Genomic DNA, 24,624 nt, shown 5'->3' on the forward strand with positions numbered 1-24,624 from the left:
TTAACCCCATTTTACAGACAGTTAAGTTTAAAAATTCGAGAGGGGAAGTGACTTTGCCAAGGTAGCACAGTAAGTGAGGGAAACCAGGTCCATTCCCAGGTCTGTCAGATTACCAAGCTTGTGCTCAGAACCACTTATCTAGATACTGAGCTCCTGAAATCAAGCATAACAGTGATTCAAAGAACAGACAGGGAACTGAAAGTCTTCTTGGAAAAGAAATCCTTTGCCTCTGGGTCCTGGTAATCTGAGTGTGATGGTGATAGGTAGAAAAATAGGAAAGGGAAGAAGAGCACAGAAGTTGGAGGGAAGAGAATGAATCCTAAGGGAAAAATTTTAAATCCCAGGGCGTGTGTGGGGAGAAGCAAGTCGACTGTTTTGGCTTCCCAGGAAAGTGAAGATTCTGGGCTGAGCAGCTGGTATTCAATGCAGTGGGCAATAGGGAAGCACTGAAGGTTTTAGAGCAGGAGGGTGACTTCAGATCAAACTGCCTTTCTGTTAGCCATAAAATGAAGCACGTGCTGAGCAAAGAATAGTGTATTTAAGAGACAAGAGATCAGGCCAAAATCACAGCTAGGCATTTGTGGGGGAGAAGAAATTGGAAAGAGGATTCAGGAAGAATAGTTTGCTGGTGTTTGCAGAGCCCTGCTTGGAATCCGTTATTCATCAACTCTAGTGAGGACAGGAAAGCTTCCCTCAGGGGGCCGCAGAAATTCCTGCAAACCCATCAGACATTCTCATTTAGGTAGATGATTAAAAAGCACTTTTTCTAACTGAGTGCCTCTCTTTCTTTTTCTCATGCTATTTAGCATGTCTTCCAATTAACATAAAACTGCATTAGCCAGTTCCTTGAGCCAATGGGAGGGGAAACAAATCACTGCAAACTTCTCAATATGCCCTCCTACACTGCAAAGGAAAAGAAAAGGTAATTATGTACATAAGTGTGTTGCTCAATCTCTGCATGTGAAAAAACAACCCCTTTGGCTTCTATTAATTCTGTGCAACTATTATATAAAATTACTACAGCAAGCAAAGGCAAGCAGGATATAATGAATAGATTTTTTTAGTAAATAGTATGGGTTTGCTGTATAGACAATCTGAAGGTGTTAATTGTTAAGAGATGGAAGGAACCTCGGGAATTACGCAATTGAACCCACTCATTTTAGAAGTGAAGGTAGTTTGAGAGGCCAGGGAATTTCTCCAAGTCACGCAGCAAGTTGAGATCTTGGTATACAGAGAAGTGACTTTATAAGGGCAAGTGTGTTCAGAAATGTAAGGTGGCTTTGAGTGTTGACTACCTTGCAATCGCTAAGCTAAGCATTTTTATGTATCATCTAATCCTTGTAACAGTCCAGTGAAGTAGGTATTGCTTTTAATCCCCATTTTACAGAGGAGAAAACCAAGACTCAAAGAAATAAAGTTGCTTGCCTGAGGACCTACATCTAGTAAATGGTAAAGCTGGAATCTGAACCCAAGTTTAACACAAACCTATGCTCTTTTCACAAGAGTAAATGCAAATTAGAATATTAACTCTGAAACGGATCAGAATACCACCCACAAATATGCTACTTTGACATAAGAACTATCTCAAGCTGAATGCAACTGAAGAAATAGCACACACAGGCAGAGCTCTCTACCCTCCTCTTTCTGTCTAAACATAAGGCATAAGTTTTCCTTGTAAAAGTGCGATGTTTCCACATATAGAAGTGTCCTCTTCTCCCCTACCAAGTAAAGAACCACTTTTATCATTAGAGATTACTTGAGTCTAGTCTGCATAACAAATCTTAATAAGCCTTTGTCTACCATATATTGCCTATCACCTTCGTCCAATTTACCACCCTTATGAAACCCAAATCTGCTTTATCTTGGACTAGTCACTTCTCCACAATTGATCACTCTTCGCTAAGATGGCATATAAACCCCTGAATTTAACCTTTTCTTTGGGTTTTCACTTGTGTGAAGCCCTTGTACACATAAAAATATTAATATGAATAAAATCTGTTTGTCTTTTCTTCGGTTATCTGGCGCTTGTATTTAATCGCAGTCCCGCAAGACATAACTTAAGAGAGGAGAAGAAAAGTTTTCCCTCCCCTTACAGTTCCAAGACCACAGACTCCTATGGCTCTGTCTACTGTCACACCTCGGAAAAAAGCAGAGGAGTGGCCTGGAGGCAAGAAGGAGTCAGCACCAAGCAGGTACCCAGAGAACAAAACTACACAGATAAGTGGTGGCTCAACATAGCTTATCCAGAAGATCGTATCACTTACCTCCATCTTATTAACAGGTTTTTAGTGAGAATCAGGTGATATGCTGTGTATAAATGACCTTTGAAAACTCTGAAGAGTTATACAAGGGATAAGTTAAATAGACCTTTATAATTATCATTATTTCATCCAAAACTTACCCACAGCGTCAATGATCTTCAAGACGAAGAATCCGGAACAGACGAAGAAAGCTTTCACAGCACTCCAAAATGTTATAAATGCCACCTGATGAAAAAGAAACCCCAAATAGTCACTCAGAGTCTACTGACTCTCAATGGACACACAACTCACACTAAAAGTTACCAGGTTCCCCAACTTCACAAGAGATTCAAAATTCTAATTTAGAATAAGAAGGATGTTGCTTAGATGCGATAGATGATAGGCAGATAGAAAGGGGAAAGCTTTAAAAGCAAATAAAGAGGCTCACAGTCTGGGCAAACAGCAAAATAAGCATAAGGGCAAACAGCTCTCCATTCCTCAGTCAGGGAGAAATCACAGTACAGTGAAAAGAAAGAGTGTGGAACCATCTAGAACTATGGTTGCATCTAACCTCTACCACTTACAAACCTCGTGAACTTCGGCAAGTTGACGGCAACTCCCTGAGTTGGTAGTTCTAAAAAAGGTACAAATTCTTTAATACTTCCACCTTCAGGAGGTGTACAGCCTAATTCTCCTCTCCTAACAAACAGAATAAAGCAAAATTGACAATGTTCACGTACAGAGACTAAGTCTTAAAAGGTATTACGGCTTCCATTGTGGTCTCTGTCTCTCCTGGATCATTCCATGCTGTGAAGTCATGTGGGTAGCTTACGGAAAGATTCATGAGGCAAGGAACCGAGGCTTCTGGCCAAAAACCATGTGAATGGAAGTAAATTTTTCAGTCCCGTCACATCTTCAGAGATTACAGTCTCTGCCACCCTCTGATTGCAACCTCATGAAATTCTCAGCCAGAATCACCCAAGCTGCTCCTGAAACACTGATTCCTCAGAAACTATGGAAGATCATAAATGTTTGTTGTTTAAAGCTGTTCATTTGTTATACAGTGGTCGATAATGAATACACACTGAGCCAGTTTCTCCATCTATCAAATGGGAATAATAACAGATAATAGGGAACATAAATAGGAATGTGTAAGATATCTGGCAGATGCCTGGCATGTGGTCATTGGTGAATACATGTTAGCTTCTTTCCCACCTGCCCCTCAAACACACCTGAGAGTATAACTTTGGAAAGGATGCATAACTGAATTTTATATCATAGGGAAAAAGTTAAATTGTTTCCCTACCCTCTTTTAGAAAGCAAAACAGTTTTTAAAGGGGGGTGATTCTTGGAGTGAAAATGAAAGTGAAGTCGCTCAGTCGTGTCCAACTCTTCACAACCACATGGACTGTAGTCTACCAGGCTCCTCCATGCATGGGATTTTCCAGGCAAGAGTACTGAGGTGGGTTGCCATTTCCCCCTCCAGGGGATCTTCCCAACCCAGGGATTGATCCAGAAGATCGTATCACTTACCTCCATCTTATTAATGGGTTAATAAGATGGGTCGCCCACATTGCAGACAGACGCTTTACTGTCTGAGCCACCAGGGAAGCGTTTCTTGGAATGACTGTCATTAAAATCACCCTCAGTAAGATAGAAAAGTTTGAACGACACATTAGCAAATAGAAACACAGTCCTTGATCTACCAGATATCAGCTTGGCCACTTTACCAGCTGTGTTCCCTTGGAAAAATCACTTAACCTCTCTGAACCTTGCGTTCTGCATATAAATATAGATGACCTCAGGGGTGTATGTTTCAGCCACCTGGAAAATGTACTTATTTATTGATAGAACTTCTCCTACCTTGGGGTTCCAGATGAAAGGGTCAGCTATCGAGAAGGCCAGAGCTGACGACTTGGCAAATGTTGCTCCTTCAGTCATCCACAACCAACAGACACACACACACACACACACACACACAACTAGGCAGCCTGCTGGAGGGTGAGGAGCAGTATATTGCATTCTCTTTTCACGTCAAGACTGCTTTTGGTATGCATTTTAATAAAACTTCTCTTACAAAGAAGTCGGGATTGGAGTAGAAGAGCTCTACGTATGATGACTTGTCTCAGTCCTGCCAGATAAGGTTGGTCCCATTTCTGCAGTAGTAAGTATACCTCCTGCCATCTCTTCCTCACACCCACCCCCAAAAGAGCCAGCGGATATCTGGGAGTGTTTGGAGGTGAACAGAATGAAGCCAGGGAAGTGAATGATAATTAAAACACAGGTGGAGAAAGCAAAAAAAAGTGCTCCTTTAACATGCAAATTGAGAACCTGGCTGCCAGGAAGCTCCATTTTGAGCCAAGTGGGTTGGGGGTTTTGTTAGTGAGACACTAGGAAGAAATGGAGGTGGGTGGAGAGAAGCTTTGGGTTCAGGAAGATTAAAGAATCTTTAATGGTTGGTAGGGGTGGTGGAATTTTAAGAATACAGAGGGGGTCCCTAAATTCCTTTCCTCATGGCTGGGGTGCAATTTTTAAAAATTACTGTTACCCACTTGAGCTGTATGTTCAAGGTGTGAAATGAAAATATCTCCTGCCGTATCAATAAACAAGAAATGTCACAGCCATCAAATGCAAATTTGTTGTTCAGTCATCCAGTCAGGTCTGACTCTTTGTGACCCCAAGGACTGCAGCACCCCAGGCGTCCCTGTCCCTCACCAGCTCCCGGAATTTGCCCAAGTTCACGTTCATTGCATCAGTAATGTCATCCAGCCATCTCATCCTCTGATGCCCTCTTCTCCTGCCCTCAATCTTTCCCAGCATCAGGGACTTTTCCAATGAGTCATCTGTTCACATCAGATGACCAAGTACTGAAGCTTCAGATTCAGCATCAATCCTTCCAGTGAACATTCAGGGTTGATCTCCCTTAAGATTGTCTGGTTTGATCTCCTTGCTGTCCACGGGACTTTCGGGAGTCTTCTCCAACACCACAGTTCGAAGGCATCAATTCTTTGGTGTTCTCCCTTCTTTACGGTCCAGCTCTCACAACTGCACGTGACCACTAGGAAAACCATAACCTTGCCTGTACGGACCTCTGTCGGCAGAGTGATATCTCTGCTTTTCAACACACTGTCTAGGTTTGTCATGGCTTTCCTGCCAAGAAGCAATCGTCTTCTGATTTCACGTCTGCAGTCACTGTCCACAGTGATTTTGGAGCCCAAGAAGAGGAAATCTGTCACTGCTTTCAACTTTTCCCCTTTTATTTGCCAAATGTGAATGAGAGCTCTCAAAACTTCAATCCAGTGGATGCTGCCACCCTCCACGGTGATTGCAGAGGAACTGGGAGAATTCGAGAAGCAAGGCAAACAAGGAAATAGGATGGGCCCCAGATAGCTGAGCGCAGATGAAGGGAATGGATGAAGGGTGAGCCCAGAGGCTTGCATCTTCCTACACACAGAATGCTAAATTCTTAAACTGATACCTGATCTTCAATGTTCAACTGCCTGCTCCCTTTTTTGCAAACTTGTATAGAGCCTGACTTTCCCTCCTGCCTCCTTGGAGCAGTTTCCTCAGAGCTACTGAGATGGAGTCTCCCACGTTCAGAGTCCTAAACATTCCCACCAAATAAAATAACTCTCTACTTTCAGCTTGTGACTATATTTTTTATTCGACAAAGGACATAAAAGATAATAAATGCCTCCAACAGCAGATTAAGAAATAAGCATCCTGGGCTCCCTAGTGACTTAGTGGTAAAGAATCTGCCTGCCAATGCAGGAGAGACACAGGTTCGATTCCTGGTCCGGGAAGATCTCACATGCTGTGGAGGAACCAAGCCCATATACTACAGCTACTGAGCCTGAGCTCTAGAACCTGGAAGCTGCTGCTACGGAGCCCACGTGCCAAGCGTGGGCTTCTCATTGGGCCACCGCAATGAGATCACGCACCACAACTAGAGAATAGCCCCCACTCTCCACAACTAAAGAAAAGCCTGCACGGCAATGAAGACACAACACAGCCAAAAATAAATATTTTTTTAAAAAAGAAATAAACATCCTAGGATATATGAAGGCTCTTGTGTGCCCCCTCCTCAACCATACCCCCCACCAGCTCCGCGGAGGGAATCTCTGCTGTGAAGTTGGTGTTTTCGGTCTCATGTGTCTCTATACTTTTACTCCCCATGTGTGTAATGTGTATCCCTGACTTTATTCAATTGCTTTGCATAGTTTTAAACTTTATAGAAATAATATTCCATATGCATTTAGGGGCAACTTGCTTTTATTGCTCTCGACATCATGTTTTTTGGAGGATTCACTCACATTGATTCACAAAGCCGGAGCTCGTTCATTTTCAGTGGCATGAATCTAATGTATATACCCACTTTCCTGTTGATAGGGGCTAATTTACATCCCCACTCCCAAATACACTGTGAAGAAAAGATTATAAAGGGAAACGGATTTAAACACTGAAGGCGTCTGTTTGTCAGAGTGTTGCCACATGAAACGAGCCAAACGATTTTCATATCTACCTCAGAGGGCTTCCATCAGGATTGAGGAACATGATGATAACAAAAGAGAACATTTATCAAGTGCTTATGGCGTGCCCGGCTTCAGGCAAAAAAGTTCTGCATCGATAGTGCATTTAACCTTTAGCGCAACTGTGTTAATGGAGCAGCTCCTGTCATCACATTTTACAGATGAGGACACTGAGGCTCAGAGAAAAGGGAAGTGACTTGCCTGAAGACAAACTGCTTGGAGGAGGCAAGAGTGGCACTTGAACTAAGGTTTCTATGAGAATGCTTCACGCTAGACGCCATGCTAGAAAAGAGCTCAGGGCAGAGTCTGGCACAGAACAAGCCATTCAATCAATGGTAGTTGCTGTTATTAGTAATAATGAACCATTTTTGAGCCAGGCAGGATTATCAGAACTGGCATTAATTATTCAGCTCACCTGGGGAGAGTGACTTGCAGTGGAGCCTGTATTTAAACTAAGAGGAGGGAAATAGATGGCAGGGTGGATCTACCTTTCCCATAATCTGATTCTAATTATACCCCCAGGGAGTGCCCTAAATCCATAAACACTGGGAAGCTGCACCACTGTGATTCAAAATCTGAGTTATGCAACCTTTTTCTCTAGGTTCACAGCTCAGGGTGAAGAAATTATGCACTTATTGGAGCCGCAAAGTACAATTCTGAATCCTCCAAGTGTATTAACTCACTCAGGCCTCACAGCAACCAAGGAACTTTTGTCATCCCATGGGACACCCAGAAGCTAAGGATCAGGAGATCAAGCCATAACCTAAAGCCACTGAGTTAGTGACTGTGGTATAATACCATATATACGTTTGGTCTCTGTCCTTGGTTGCTTACACAGAGCTCCCAGAACTCTTGTCATTTCCTAAATGACAGGATGCTGTGTGCTTAGTCCCTCAGCTGTGTCCGACTCTTTGAGACCCCATGGACTGCAGCCCGCCAGGCTCCTCTGTCCATGGGACTTTCCAGGCAAGAATACTGGAGTGGGTTGCCATTACCTCCATCCAGGGGATCTTCCCAACCCAGGAACTGAACCCATGCCAACTGTGTCTCCTGCATTGCAGGCAATTCTTTACCCACTGAGCCATCTAGGAAACCCCCAACAGAGTGCTAGGAGCATCTTTTGTTACAGTAGTTGGTCTTAGTCCCCTGTTCTTGACACAAGAGCTTCTAAGACCCTTGGATCTCTGGAGTGATAAGTGTATTTTTATGCTGATGAGATGACAAGTTGATGGGAGCCCCTAGAGAGTTGCAGGATGGAAGCTGGTTATGAAAAGATCAAGACATAATTAGAGGGTTGGAACTTGCAGCCCCAAACCCCTCCCAACCTCCAGGAAGGGAATAAGGGCTAGAGTTGTCAGTTAATCATCAAAAGCCAATGATTTAATCAATCGTGATGTCTGTGATGTGGAGTGTGGACTGTGGACTGCGTTAGTCGCTCAGTTGCGTCCTAATCTTTGTGACCCCACGAAATGTAGCCTGCCAGGCTTCTCTGTCCATGGAATGCTCCAGGATTCCGGAGCGGATTGCCATTCCCTTCTCCAGAGGAACTTCCCAATCCAGGGATCAAACCCTGGTCTCCTGCCTCTTTACTGTTTGAACTACAGGGAAGTCTGTGATGGGATCTCCATAAAAACCCTAAACAGCGGAGTTCAGAGAGCTCCCCCTCCCCCTGCTAGAAGGGTGGCACACCCCAACTCTACTGGGGCAGACGCCTCTTCAATTGGCTGTTCCATCAACTAGTTGAGGTATATTACAATGGGTACAGTGTTTCACGAAAGGCAACACATATCAATTTTAATTATACAAAGCAGAACTCCTAGAACCAGAGATAAAGGTGGTTACCAGGGGCTGGGGTGGGTGTGGGAGTGGGGAATGAGTTATTAGCCAAAGGATATAAAGTTTCAGTTATAAGTAAGTTCTGGCGATCTAATATACAGCATGATTTTAATTAATACTATATTGTCTACTTGAAATTTGCTAAAAGAGTAGATCTTTTATTTAAGAATTTTTATTTTATTTTATTTTATTTTATTTATATTTTGGCCTCCTGTGAGGCATGTAGGATCTTAGTTCCCTGACCAGGGAACAAACCCACATCCCTGTGGTGGAAGCACAAAGTCTTAACCACTGGACCACCAGGAAAGTCCCAAGAGTAGATCTAAAGTGTTTTCATTACCAACAACAGCAACAACAAAAAGGTAACTATATGAGTTTATGGATGTGTTAATTACTTTGATTGCAGTAATCATTTCACAGTGTATACACATATTAAATCATCACATTGTAGACCTTAAAATCACATTGAACAACCTAAGTATATACAATTTTTACTATACAATGTATACAAAATATACATTTTTGTATATACAATGAATATAGAGTATATATAATGTATACAAAATATACAATATAACGCAGTAAAGCTAGGTGGAAAATAAAATTCAATTTTTTCTTTAATTTTATGATTTTCTTTTCATATTTCAGAGGTCACTTTTTTTTTAGTGTGCAAATATTGCCACAGGCCTTTGTAAGACTCATAAGCTCCTAGCACTGATATCACAATACCAGATGGATAAACCAGATCTCATCTCAGATACATGAATAGAAAGTCAACTTTCTCTTATTACACAGACACCATGACTCACTTTTGTCTTCCTCCATGTTGGCCCTTCTAATGTGTCAAAGCCAACGTGGCGGGCGATATGGAAAGATGCTGGCAGCAGAGCACCAGGAAGACAGAGGGTTAATGGCTGCCCCACCCCCACTCCCCGGAAAAGAGAGGCTAATTGCTGGCATCTAAAACGTCTGATGGGAAGATGTCACACATCTATGATACCAATTAACCTCACCTCTAAGAAACTGTCATCGCTGCCAATACTAGAAAATGACTATCATCCTAATTACAAGGACTGTACAGAGGCCAGGGTTAGGCAAGGAGGTTTCTAGCTTCACCTCCTCCTGGTTAGTTTCCTATTCTGTTTGGCATCCTTGCAACACATTACACTTGGGTTCCACCTCTTCCTTAAAGCTTTCCCCATGTAAATCATTTTTACTGAGCACTTATTATACGCCAGGCACCACACTAAGTACATTCTCCTCCTCCTCCCACCCACTTCACTTATTCATGGTCCCTGGCTGGTAAGATCTCTTAAGTTTCCAAACTCGGTCTAGGTTTCTCTACGGAATTCAATTCTGGCTGTGTACTCCCCCAGAGGAGCTGTCTCTCTTGACTCCCACTATCCAAACTCACAAAAGACCAATGTATAAATCAGAGGGCCAGTGTACTGACTGCTGTTGAGACTCAGAAGTGCTTAGGGAAGAAAAGTTCATTTTCTTCACCAAGCACATTTTCTTCCTGTTACAAACCTGTACCAGAAAACATAGTATACACTACTGCTGTCCCTCTCACTATCCCTTGCACACTGATGTGACAACTTCTGTCAATACCTATGATTCATTACCAGGTCTTTCTCTGGCTGCTGAAGCCTGCTAAGCCAGTGTTCAGAATGCATCAGGAGTAGCCCTTCAATAATGACTGGTGTGAGTAAAGGACATGTTCTTCCTCACCCACACAGCTTTGCACACCATGAGGAACTGTGAAGCACGTGCTATACAGCCTCCCAGTTGCCCTCAGCAAGATGCTACTGCTTACTGCCCTTCTCTGTCTCAGTTCCCTGCCCGACTAGTGCTTCGTGGAATCACCTATCAGATAAACTCCTTGCACTGAAACCCTGTCTCAGGGTCTGCTTTTGGGGGGACCCAGCTTCCCAGGTGGTGCTAGCAGTAAAGAATCCGCCTGCCAAATGCAGGAGATGCAAGAGACATGGGTTTGATCCCTGGGTCGGGAAGATCCCCTGGAGGAGGAAATGGCAACCCACTCCAGTATTCTTGCCTGGAAAATTCCATGGGGAGAGGAGCCTGGTGGGCTACAGTCCGTGGGCAAAGAGCCAGACATCAATGAACAACTAAGCACAACTCTGCACAAGCCTCATAACCTTGAGGCCCTGCATTCTAGGCATTTGCCAATGTATAAACAGGCTCTTTTGCTTACTAGTCTAGGAACGCTCTTGTGGACAGTTCTGGGCACATACACTGACCTGTCTGGAGGCCCTGGACTCAATTCTACAGATCCTCAGTTAACACAGCCTCTCTTCAGAAGACAACCCAATTGATCAGCTTTTTGTGCTTTTAATGACAATCCCCATTCAGGCACCTTCTGACATAGGTAGGAAGGGTTCTAGGCTCTCCTAACTCATCAGTCACACACATACCCCCATCCAGGCTTCCCTGATAGCTCAGTTGGTAAAGAATCTGCCCGCAGTGCAGGAGACCTGAATTTGATCCCTGGGCCGGGAAGATCCCCTGGAGAAGGGAAAGGCTACCCTCTCCAGTATTCCAGCCTAGAGGATTTCATGGACTGTATAGTCCATAGGGTCGCAGAGTCGGACACAACTGAGCAATTTCAAAGTTTTAGGATGGTCATTTACTTTTTTCTTATAACAGATTCTTAAATACATTAAAAAACAGTCCCATTTTTATAGTAATTAAAACATGACAAATAAAGACCCTCTTGAACACCACCTTTCTCCAGGAATCTCAGTTCCCTTTTCCTCTCCCCTGTAGTCAGTTTGCTATATACATTTCCAGTCTTTTCCTGTGAGTTTACACAGATATATTAAGTCATGGAAATATATGGGTGAGGTTAACATAAATGGTTGAACTACTCCAATATCTGAGCAAGCACAGTTGGCTTCCTCAGATACTGCGACAAACAGGGAAAGAGGAGGGAGAAAGCTGTTGGTGGTCAAACATCAAATACAGACTCCGACTCTTTATTATACTTGATTTATGTCAACTTGGGTAAGCACTTCGCTGCATAAAACACATATCCTCTATATCAATAGACAGTTACTAATCAATTTACCTTCGACTCTGACTTTAGCAGATCATATCGGGTTAAACTTGTTTCTGCTCCTGACTCCATTCCCCCATATGAAAAACTGTTAAGGAAACCAACCTAGTGAGAGATATATCTAAGTTAATTACTCATCTTTTCTGAGTAATTATTTTATATAGGAACTATTCTGAGAACTTTTGCCTTAGTTAACTCTTTGCCATAAGACAATTCTCTGAATTAATGGTTTTTATTATCCCTATTCTATCGGAGAGGAAACTTACATATAGAGGGGTAAAATGATTTGATTTGCATAGCCAATAAGTGGCAGACATAGAACTCAAAGCCAGGCTGTTCAGATCTAGAGCCCAAAGTTCTTAATCACTATGCTGAAATGTGGACTCCTTCAGGAGAGTGGCAAATACATGGTCCCATGTATTTGTGCAACTCCAAGACCACCTAGAATGCAATGTGAATGACATCCTCTAGACTTGTGAAACAAATTGGGTCTTGTGTGCACCTAAGAATGCCTGGCATATAGTAAGTACTCAATAAACATTGGTGACTTCATTAATAACTTTACATATAACAGTAAAAACAAAGCAGCATTATATTATCCATGAGGATATAAAAACCAATACAATAAAATCAGCTAAAGAGCTCCAGCTCACACATTGAACATTATCTCAACATTCATGTCAACAGCCGCTGAGGAGAAATTGCCCTCTACTCATTAGAATGAGAGCACCAGGAAGGCAGAAACTGGAAGAATAAATGGATGGATAGGTGGGCGGATGGATGAATGAATGAACGGATGAATGCCTGTGGATTATTGGATGAATGGTGGGGTATACGGATGGATGAATGACTGCATGAATGAATGGATGGATGACAATAGAATAAACAGGTGGGTGGGTAGGTAGATAGGTGACATGAGCAGTTAAAATCATGAACTCTTTAGTTAGACTGCCTGGGTTCATAGCCTAACTCTGTAAATTATTCCAGGAATAAATATGGAATTAAAGAGCCTGGAAAGCAACCCAAAATTAGACTCCAAGAAGGAACAGATTATGTGAATGAAATAATAATCAAACACCAGAGCCAGAAGGAACTGATTTAATCAAACATCTACCTAGTCCTACTGGAAACACTGGGATTTGGAGAGAGAAAACTACTTGTCCAAGATGACACAGTTGATTAGTGGCAGTAAGGACCCAAGTTCAAACTTTCTGACTCTCTTTTATTCAACAAAAATACATTGAGTACCTACCAGGCTCCAGGCAGTGTACTAGATGCTGGAGATATCACACTGAGCAAAACAGACACAGGAACTATTCTTAGGGCAGTTAAAGTCCGATGAGAAGTTATGTGGGATAATGCTATATGGGAGGAGTACCAGGATTTGGGGGATCATATAACAGTGAGAAGGCAATGGCACCCCACTCCGGTACTCTTGCCTGGAAAATCCCATGGATGGCAGAGCCTGGTGGGCTGCAGTCCATGGGGTCGCTAAGAGTCAGACACGACTGAGCGACTTCCCTTTCACTTTTCACTTTCATGCATTGGAGAAGGAAATGGCAACCCACTCCGGTGTTCTTGCCTGGAGAATCCCAGAGACTGGGGAGCCTAGTGGGCTTCCATCTATGGGGTCGCACAGAGTCGGACACGACTGAAGCAACTTAGCAGCAGCATAACAGTGAGAAGCACTCTAACCTGGTGATCAGGTAAGACTTCCTTGAGGAGGCATTATAGTTAATACCTAGAGACAATTGAAAAGATGGATAGGAAGCCTTCTGGCAGAACTATGTATTAAATAGTTCTATGACCCTGAGCAAACTACCTAATTTCCCTGGACCTCATTTTCCTCATTTTTAAATGTGGAAAATAAATAACAAAATAGATAGCACTCAATAAATGTTAGTTCTCAACCACCTGAGAAGTTCCCTTGCTCATTATTTCTGATAGAGAATGTATCAGTCAGCTTAGGCTAGGTTATGCTGCAGTAACAAATACACTAAAACCGCAGTGCTTTAGTACAATAAAAATTTACTGTCCCCTAGCACAGAGTCTGCTGTGGTTCCAGGTAACTCAGAAATCCAGGTGAAAATAGTGCTCTGATTCCACATTTTCAACATGAGGCCTTCACAATTCACACAGCAGGAAAAAAGTACCCAGAGTACTCATAACCATTCCTATGCCTAAGCCTGGAGGCGACTCACACTCTCTGCTCATAGACCATCAGCCAGAACTAGCCTCAAGGCTCCACTTAAGTGCAAAGGGACCAAGAATGCAGCTGAGAACATGGGCTGTCTGATGAGCATTACTGTCTCTGCCACAGTGGGGATACACACAAGGACATAATTACAATTCCGATATGTGCCAGCAAGGGTCTGACTGTGGATGGGCTGGCCAAGGCTCCTGAATTAAGACTTCAGAAGTCAGCAGACACATGTATAAAACCACAGAGAAAAAAGAAATAAATGACTGTCCATCACAGAACTGTTCTCAAAACCAGGGTAGGAGTCTTGAGAGTTATCCACCCCTGTAGCCTGGCCGCAACCAAGCAATGATTTCATTTCTAAGCACAAATCACTAAAACACAATGCAGAGCACAGAAATTCAGCCACACAATTCCCACAACACCTGTAAAAACAGCCTGACATGGCACAATGCCCAGGATTTATTTACTGGGTCCTGCTCTGAGTAAAAAGCTCAGCATATCATGGCCTGTGCCTAACCAGTACCTGGGTTCAGCTCAGATCCAATAAGAATCAACAGAGGTCTCAAAGGAGAAAGATGGCCTCACAGGACTGGGACCAATAGGAGACACTGACCGACTTAAAGGGGCAGTTGCTCCTCAATACCACCTAAGCATTACTACTTGGGATTATTTTTAAATTTCTAAGAGAAGTTGGAGATCTGGATTTTTCTGTGAGATCTCTTTGATTTTTGTAAAGTGGGAACTAAATAAAGTTATTAAAAATATTCTTCAAGTTGAACAAAACACATCTGTTGTCCGGATTCATCCAGTGGGGCTGCAATGGAACAGGCCTGCTGTGAAGCCAGACTTCAATTCTCTCTATTCAGACTCTGAAAAAAATGTAGCCTGGAGCCTTCAGAAAATGAGTCATCCCACCATCAGTAGCGTTAAAAGAGAAAAGCTGCCATCAACCAGTATGACACCAGTTAGGGAGTGGTTATGTAAATTAAGTTGCCCAGTGAAATATTATGTACCCATTAAGGATGTTGTTCATAAAGACAGGAAGGACAGACAGACATGCATAGGGAGGAAATGCTAACAGAAAAGCATATAAACCTGTTATTATGTACAATGAAAATAATCTGCATATCAAAACTGTATAGCAAAAAAAGATGAAAAGAAATGCACCAAAATGTTCATGGCAGTTCTTTGGGTGTTAGAATTATGGAGAGTTTTCATTTGTTCTTTTTATTTCTCCTCAAATCATTTAGTGTGTTTGTCCTTTTCATAACAGGAGGGAAATACATATTAAAAATTAAGCATTTGTTGGTGTGTGCATGAAAGAATTTTAGACCTCGGAAAAAATGTTAGAGGTCATCAAGTTCAAAACTTCTGACTCAGCAGAAGAGGAAATTGAAGCCCAGAGAGGTTGAATAACTTTCCCATGGTCACACAGCAGCAAAGCCAGAATTAAACTCAGCTATCTTGATGTCAGTCTGGGTTCAGGTATAGCAGGCTACTGACCCAGACATAACATAGAGGAAAGGAAAATTTAAAAGGAAAAGGAAGGCAGGAGGAAGGGAGGGGGGGAGGAAAAATCTTAAAACTTCCCAAGCTACCTATCGTTTTTCCTAAACATTTCACATTATCTCTAGACCTGCCCGTTTCCCTAAAGGCTGACGATCTTAATTTTGCCAAGACTCTGCAAAACATTTCCTCTCTGTAATATTCCCCAAGGGAGGAAAACTTGCAGGAAGTAACCAAAGAACAATTTTTACCTTCTAACTTAATTACTGCTACTTTCTTCTATTAGGGAGCTCACCAAGAACTGAGATTTAAATGTTCCCCCCTCTAAGCTGGTGTGTAATGAGTGGACACAGAATTAAGAAAAGTTAATTTTGAATGTCAGTGTAATTCCTGTGGGAGAATACACTTCTATAATTTACCTCCCTGATCCATTAGTGCTTTGCCAGTTTTAGGAATTTAATATTTTAGTCACATCTCACATCTTGCAAACCACTCTGCACAAATTTGCTAATAAAAAGACTATTTTGCTAAAAGTTAGCAAGCCAGCTAACTTCCCCCTGCCGCTGTGATATACAAAATACAAAAATTATGTTAGCTAAGCCCTGGATTAGGGCTTCCCTGATAGCTCAGTTGGTAAAGAATCCGCTTGCAATGTAGGTGACCCTGGTTCGATTCCCAAGTCTGGAAGACCCCCTGGAGAAGGGATAGGCTACCCCTTGGAGAAGGGATCGCCTGTCCCCTGGAGAAGGGATATCCCCTGCAAATGGGATAGCCATGAAATTAAAAGAGGCTTACTCCTTGAAAGAAAAGCTATGACCAACCTAGACAGCATATTAAAAAGCAGGGATATTATTTTGCTGACAAAGGTCCATCTAGTCAAAGCTATGGTTCTTCTAGTAGTCATTTATGGATATGAGAATTGGACTATAAAGAAAGCTGAGCGCCGAAGAATTGATGCTTTTGAACTGTGGTGTTGGAGAAGACCCTTGAATGTCCCTTGGACTGCAAGGAGATCCAACCAGTCTATCCTAAAGGAAATCAGTCCTGAATACCCATTGGAAGGACTGATAGATGTTATGGGGAGGGAGGTGGGAGGGGGGTTCATGTTTGGGAATGCATGTAAGAATTAAAGATTTTAAAATTTAAAAAATAAAAAACTAAAAATTAAAAAAAATAAAATAAAATAAAATAAAAAATAAAAATTAAAAAAAAAAAAGGAAGGACTGATACTAAAGCTGAAACTGCAATATTTCGACCACCTGATGTGAAGAACTGATTCATTGGAAAAGACCTTGATGCTGGGAAAGATGGAAGGCAGGAGGAAAAAGTGATGACAGAGGATGAGATGGTGACGTGGCATCACTGACTCAATGGACATGAGTTTGAGCAAGCTCCAGGAGCTGGTGATGGACAGGGAAGCCTAGCATACCATAGTCCATGGTGGGGGTCACAAAGAGTGGAAACAACTGAGCGACTGAACTGAACTGAAGCCCTTGATTAAAATGGCCTCATATGGAGGGGACTCTTCCTAAAGTCATAGCTTGTTGAAAAAAGCTGGGGGGGTCGCTAATAGGAAAGATGGGGTATTAGGGATGGGGTAAGGAAGCCAGGGGAGACAGAAAGAGGCAGAGAGATATCCTGGTGGTCCAGTGGTTACGACTAGATGCTTTCAGTGCTGGGGCCATGGGTTTGATCCCTAGTAGGGGAACTAAGATCCCACAGATTGTAGGGTGTGGTCAAAAAAAAGAGGAGAGACAGAAAGAGTCTAATATAAAGTCCATAGAGAGAAACGGAGAGATAAGCAGAGAAAGACAGACAAAAAGAGTGAGACACAGGCAGACAAAGATATATAGACACAAAGAGAGGTTGAGAGGCAGACAGACAGGAAGACAAAGAAACTGACAGAGAGCAATGGAGTAAGAGGGGAAGTGAGAAGTGGGTGCCCATCTTCCTTCAACCTTAAAGCCCTCATCACGTCGTCATCATCACAGCAGCAAACCATAATCACTCTGTCACCCGGGTTCAGGGTGTCCAGTGAGATTGAGAGCAAAGTCAAAATAAAATGGGTTGTTAGGATCCCAGGCAAGACAGGAAGAGAAGGACCAACACAGCTTTCCGGCAGAAAGTTAGACTCCCAGGACTCTGAGCCTTGGACGTGGAGGCAAGTCTTCTGGTGCTTTCTAGGAAAGCTGGTCCCCAAAGCATCCATTTTCTGCCCCTTGCCCAGAGAGTACTAACAGGGAATGAGGGTGAAGCTTCATGTGGCTCTGAAGCACTTCCTATTACATGGACTAATGCCTGCAGGCCAGGGAAATGCCAGGCTCAAAACCTGTGTGCTCTTTCTCTCCACTGTGACCTGAATGCATCACACATGTTCATCAGCACAAACTAAAGCTTTTCTGTCCCCCAGACTTCACTGGTCTTCACAAACTTGAAATTTGCCCTAGATTTTTCTCTTTCAGCTTATATTTACACAGGAAAAAAAAAATAGCGATAATAATATCAGCAGGCAGGTTTTGACCACTGATTGTGTGGCAGGCATTGGGCCACACTTTACAAGAATTATGTCATGTCGTGCTCACCACAAAACTCTTTACGTTTTAGTAACAGTATTTTTTAGGTAAGAAAAGTGTGACTCAGTTATGTTTTGTTTAAGAGCACATTGCTAATGGGCCAGGTAGAAAAGATTTGAACCCATGAACCAGCTCTTCACCACACTGCCTCTAAGTCTCTGCTGTGAAGGTTCATTCAGTTAAAGAATGCAGTTCCAGGGAATTACCTGATGGTTCAGTGGTTAGGACTCTGCACTTCCACTGCAGGGGAGCATGGATATGATCCCTGGTCCAAAAACTAAGTTCCCACAAGCCACACAGCCAGAAAAATTAAAAAAGAGTATGATTCCAAGTACCCAAGAAAATGGTTCCTGAAATTGCCATGCTCCCTTCCTCAACAGGGCTTTGCATAAGTAATTTAATTAATAAATTACTTATTAAAAGAGTGAATGAAATAACTAGAAATATATGTTAAAATCAAAATTAGAAGTATGAAGATGGGGAAATGCTGTAAGAATCAGCTAAGGGGGTTGAAAGTAGTTGCCTCTAAGGATGGACTAGGAAAGAAGTGGGAAATATGATTATTCTGTTATAAATACGTGATAATTGACTTCTCAGCTATATGGATGTATTATACCAATACAGTTAAATCATAAAAATTAAAAGCAATGACTTTACTGGAATTTTTTAAAATATAAGAAGAAAGATGAAAGGGAAGGAGAGAGGAGTTTTTCAAATGGGAAGAGAATGGAGCGGTGAGGGAGGGGAGAATGTCGGGGAAGACACATCCCAGAGAGCAATCCATGCAGTTCAAAGGGTCTGGGCTTGTGCTTAGTCACTCAGCTGTGTCCGACTCTTTGAGACCCCATGGACTGCAGCCCATCAGGCTTCTCTGTCCATGGGATTTTTCAGGCTAGGATATTGGAGTGGGTTGCCATTCCCTCCTCCAGGGGATCTTCCCAACCCAGGGATCAACCCAAGACTCCTGCATCTCCTGCACTGCAGGCAGATTCTTTACTGCTGAGCCAACAAGGAAGCCCTGGGTACCCACAATCTAATTCTCAGAATGAGGAGTCACTGCCAACCTTGAGCTACACAGCGGAATGGAAGGAGGCCTCTGAAATTGTATACAAAATGAAGTCACATGTGAATTTCCCAGGTTCAATAAGCTTCTCTTTAAAAGAAACCATGGAACCATGCAGGCATATCAGCCACTCACACTTTAATCTGAACTAACCACTTTCTGACAGCTAGGAGTTGCAAACTCAACTGCTTACAGGGTTCAGGCATAAAATGTCCAGATTATCAAAGGAAGCTGTGATGAAAGGTTCAGTTCAGTTCAGTTAGGAACTAGTAAATAAACAAGGTAAAAAAAATTTTTATATGTTTTTAAAAATGGAAAGAGTTCATGTAAAGTTCTAAATTTCTGACTCTGTCCGCCAAAATACAGTAACGCTGAGCCTGTAGTTTCTCATGGTAATGATCGCCCAGAGCTGAGTTGCAGCTGCTCCCTGTATAACAGGGAAGAGCAAATCTGACTTGATAGTGGCTCTACTGGTATTTCTTTAACCCCTGTATTCTATTGCTTTTGCTACAGATTAAGAATGTTGCCTATAGTCCAAAATATACTGGATAGCCCATTTCCAAGGCTCTGTCCTTTAAAGGTATAACAAATTTCCATCATATAGAGATGAAAAAACTGTAAAACAGTAACATTGCTCATGTTGGAAGTTTACAGGAATATGGTGACCTGACCTATACGGACAGCTGCATAAACAAAGGATTCTCACAGGGTGAAGTTTGCAATAATCAACCACTCGCCTTTGAGCATAGAAGCAGCCTGAATGCTAACTTGGGTAAGATGTTGTTGTTGTTTTTCCCTCTAGGAAGAATTTTATTGTCAAGTAATTCCCTTAGGGAACAAAGCCTTCTGAGAAGTCTGAAGCACACTTCCCCTTTCCTTCTGTGATTTAAGATGGTTCTTTGGGACACTAGACTACCATCTTCTTGGTCTGCTGGCTTTCCAAATAAAGTCACTATTCCTTTTGCCCCAACAACTCATCTGCCAATTTATTGGCCTATCATGCAAGCAGCAGTATGAGCTTGAACTCACTAACATCTATAGATGGAGCATGTACTCTCCAACTCATCACATCCTACCACTCTTGTATTTTCCTGGCCCATCCTACTTTACTTGTTGACATTTTATGCCTGAACCCTGTAAGCAGTTGAGTTTGCAACTCCTAGCTGTCAGAAAGTGGCTAGTTCAGACTAAAGTGTGAGTAGCTGATATGCCTGCATGGTTCCATGGTTTCTTTTAAAGAGAAGTTTATTGAACCCATCAAAACTCTTAATGATGAAATTCATAGGCCATCTATTTGAGTCCCTCAGACCATGTTTATACATCTCACTTTTTCTCGCATTCAGATTAGACCAACAGAAATCCAGCTCCAAGCATTCTCCCTCCAAAACACTTCTGTAGACCTTCCCAGATTTCTCCACAATCTATTGTTATTGTTAATTTAGTTTGGATTGGCTGATTTTGGCTTGTTTGATTTTGGAGTCTTTGATTGGGTAGTTGGTTTTTTGTTGTTGTTGTTTTTGTTTTCCATGGGGTTTTTTTGGTTTGGTTTTTGCTATTTTAAGACAAATTACTAGCTGCTGGCAGTCATAATTTTGCCTGTCAAAAGAATCTTGGCCTCCAAGAAAATGGGGAATCAGTAGCTCCCTTTGATTGACACATACTTTTGAAAGCTTCTGTTTGCTTCCCTAGCTCTGAGGTAACTATCGAAGACAGCCATTATTGCTGGGGCCACACTGAGAAAAGCCCTGTTACCTTTCCATAACAAAATGCTGCGCACTTTGAAACTGTCTCATGCTGGGCCCATTTTCCTAACTGTTTGGCACCTGCAAAGGGACAAGATGACTTTGAATTGAGGGGTAGTGGTGAGAAAAACAAAGGGGAGTAAAGTCAAAGACTGTGATGTTCTTTATATCAGAAGTGTGCAAACAGTGACTTCCATTGCAGTTCAAAAGGAGAGAGATTCCTTGCCTGAGGCTGGTGTCTAAGAGACTGAATCTCTACTTCACTTGAGTCAATTACATTTGATTCAGTATTTCCTAAGCATCATTATGTGAAATGCAGTATGTCTGACTTATGAGGATGCAAAGATGAGGAAGACAGAGCCACAGTTCTCAAGGAACTTGCAGTCTAATAGGAGAGATCAGACAAAAACTCTAAGAATGATAAATAAATAAATACAGTTTCCAATTACATAATCCTTTCCTAACAAACATTTATTCCCACTATTCTTGGTAACCACTACCATGTTCCCAATTTCAAGCTATTTGGTCCAGGAGAGCCCCCTGAGAGAAAGATAATTTCAACTATACTAGATGAGCCCCTGGATCAAGCCGTACCTGAAACTTTCCCCCTTAGTCTTTTCTGAGCCTTCAAGCTGTAAAAATCCCTGTTTGTTTTGCATAAGCAGCTTTAAGTTATCTTTTTAACTGAAAGAATCCAGACTAATAAAAACATATACAAATACTCTTACTTATATTATCTCATTTCATCTTCAAAGCAATTCTGTAAGAGTTACAAGAAGGAACTGTTCAGGGGCCTGTAAAGGGATAAGACTGGTGTGAACAATGCCGGTTCTATCATGTAACCTGATCAAACCTTCCTAAAGGAAATACTTAGTCCACCAAATTATCTTGGGCCAGACCAGAGCTTTAGGGTATCAAAGGCATGAAATTCAACTCTAAGATCAATAGAAGATTATGAATCTGGAGACATGAAGATCTATCTGGAAGGAGACTAATATAACCTATCCAGGCAAAAAAGGCCTAGAGCAGTGTCTCTCAAACTTTGATATGTATATAGATCAACTGGGGATCTCATTAAAATCCAGGGTCTAATTCAGTAGGTCTAGGATGGGGCCTGAGATTCAACATTTATAACCAGCTTCCAAAAGATACTGATACAGATGCTGCTGAACCAGGACCACATTTTGAAGAGCCAGGGCTCAGATCAGGGCAGTGACCACCCAGACATGTTTAGGACAGAGGTAGCTACTGAACATGTTTTATTTGGCTCACACAGTAATTAAAAAAAAAAAAGTTACTATATCAGTTTCTCTATTTGTGTGTTTGAAACTTCCCATTATAAAAAGTGTTTTAAAATTTAAGTCAATTGTCAAAATCTAAAGATGACTTTACAAAAATGTCCCACTTTCTTCTTCTCAAGAAATCAGATGATCTGGCCACACTGGGCTCACAATCCTGCTTGGAAACATGAATCTCTCTGGTGGGGCTCCAAGTTGATTCCACAGTCCATCTGCTCAGCACAATGGTTCAAAGTCTGGAACCTGGACCCACCCTGCCCATCTGGTCCTGACCTGGTACTTCTTACCCATGTGATTTTGGGCAAGTAACTTTCACCAGCTTTCCTATCTGTGAAATGGGATGATAACAAGTAGCAACCTTGAGGTAGGGTGAGGATTAAGTAAATGGATATGTGTAAAGCTCTCCAGAGAGTGCCTGGTATCCAGTTGGGACCAGGTAAGGCTTGGTATCATTATTTATCTCCTGGTCCTTGTATGCACCTGAGTTTGCCATCCCTGGTTTAGAAGATGAAATTTCAAGAATATTGTCAGTGGGTGAGGCCAGGAAGACCCCCTCTGAGTATGGAAACCACTATCCCTGGGGTGAGAAGTGAAGACCAGGGTAACAGCCTGATACACACAGGCTGATGTTCACTGGCCCTTAAGAGTCCAGATAACAGCACTTTCTGCATCTCCCCTCTTCCTCTCCCTCTGAAAGACCGCTGACTAAGGCCCAAGGAGGGAGAAGTGTCCCAGTTGATGCCAGGCAACCCCCGGGACCTATGGAGAAGGCGTGCACCCAACACAGGAGGCTACCGAGGCCAGGTGCCAACCCCCTGCCCACCTGGGGAAGAGGGGCACCGCTGGAGACACAGGCCACTGAGCCCCAGGGACCAGTTGCTGGCGACCACCTGTTTTCCGCGCAGACGCTGCCACTAGCACACCCTTTGGGGACCCGCCCCCCAAATTCCGGTCGGATCCCGCCGTCCAATACCGTAGTCGCCCCACCCTCAGTTCTAGCGCATCCTCCAGCTCCAGCTGGCCCCGAGGACATCGTCCTGCATTCCCCTCCCCACCCCAAATAACACCCCACTCTCCCGGACTCAGCGCTCGAGGAGGTAGGACCTGCGGTGACCAGTCCCCTCCCCCTGACCAAACCCCTTCCCCGCCAGCCCACCTTACCCTCCCGCAGCAACGGAGAGCCCGCGTCTCTCGTCCTCCTCCTCCAGCCTTGTCGCCTCTGCCACCACCGCCACCGCTGCAAAGCCACCTGCGCGTGACCCTCGATCACCAACACCCTCCCCCACCAACCCCCCACGTACACACCCGCGTTTGCGCTCAGACCTTAGATGTGGAGCAGTGCACGAGGGGAAGCTCAGAAAGGGTTAAGGAGCCAAGCTCAAAGATCAGGAAGACCATCTCCCTCCTCCATCCCCTCTCCACCACCGCCTATAAGTTGTCTCTGCAGTTGGGCTTCTTGGCTGGCAGAATCCATTCACCCACTCCGCCTTCCTCCATTCAGTCATTCACTCACGTTGCTTGTCCCCAGATACACAGTGGTCTACCGCCACTGGTGGAAGGCAGGTGGGGAAGCGGGGAGGCACGGGGGGTGGGGGGGTCACTTGCTGTCCCTCTAGGAGCACTTTCTCCCCCTCCTAAATATCCTCAAAGAGAAAACCAGGAAAGGTGGAGTTGGGCTGGAGTGGAGGAGTCAACTTTCATTTTCACTCTCAAAAGGAACTGCTGGCTAGAATGAGCAAGATTTTTAATCAGTGACTTAAAGGGTGCCTAAGATGGACTTTTAGCCAGTTTATTTAACCCCTCTGGGACCAAACAAAGTAGAGTGGATGTTGGAAGTATTATTAAATGCATTGTCCTATGTAAGTCTTAATAGTGTCTGGCACACAGTGGGCACTCAATCATGATAGCTATTATTATTGCCCACTGCATTCAGCAAGACACCTATTCCCAAAGCTGGAATGGAAGAGAACATCCTGCTAGTGAGGAAATCATCTCATTCTCTTCCTCTTTAAGCCAAGTGATATAAACCAGAGGAGTGTGGCCAAGGGTGGCCTGCAAAATACGTTCTGCTTGGTTTAGTCATTTTTTTTTTTTTTAAGAGAACTAATTACCAACACTTACAAACTGAGACACTGATCCTGAAACTGATGCTCCAGTACTTCGGCCACCTGATGCAAAGAGCCGACTCATTAGAAAAGACCCTGCTGCTGGGAAAGACTGAAGGCAGAAGGAGAAGGGGACAACGGAGGACGAGATGGTTGGATGGAGTCACTGACTCGACGGACATGAATTTGAGCAAGCTCAGGGAGACGGTAAAGGACAGGGAAGCCTGGCATGCTGCAGTCCATGGCATTGCAAAGAGTCAGACATGACTGAGTGACTGAAAACCAGCAACAACAAACTGAGAGGGCACATAAATACGGGGATTTTCAGTACCTCTTTGATAAACAGGTTTGGGCCATCTAACCCCACTTTCCTGAAGGCAGGAAGTGCAAGGGCAGTGGGTCCTTTAAACAAGCGTCTTTTCCAGCATTTCTTTTTAATTTTTTTTTTTTTGG

At 43.1% G+C, this 24,624-nt stretch overlaps 1 protein-coding gene across 2 annotated transcripts in view; it reads right to left on the reverse strand.

Annotated features, from left to right (window-relative positions):
• RPH3A (rabphilin 3A) overlaps window positions 1-23,709 on the reverse strand; it is a 277,387-nt gene extending 253,678 nt beyond the window's left edge. Inside the window, exons 1-2 of one of the 2 annotated variants that reach the window (XM_070289353.1) lie at window positions 23,580-23,709; window positions 2,402-2,486 (exon numbers count right to left, since the gene is read on the reverse strand). The gene's annotated coding sequence lies outside the window, so the exon portion shown is untranslated. Of the gene's footprint in view, window positions 1-2,401; window positions 2,487-23,579 lie in introns of those variants that run through there. The other variant, XM_070289352.1, reaches the window with a different exon arrangement.
• Window positions 23,710-24,624: the final 915 nt, after the last annotated feature.

Source organism: Ovis canadensis, chromosome 17 (genome assembly GCF_042477335.2).
Source record: "Ovis canadensis isolate MfBH-ARS-UI-01 breed Bighorn chromosome 17, ARS-UI_OviCan_v2, whole genome shotgun sequence".
NCBI classification, from domain to species: domain Eukaryota; kingdom Metazoa; phylum Chordata; class Mammalia; order Artiodactyla; family Bovidae; genus Ovis; species Ovis canadensis.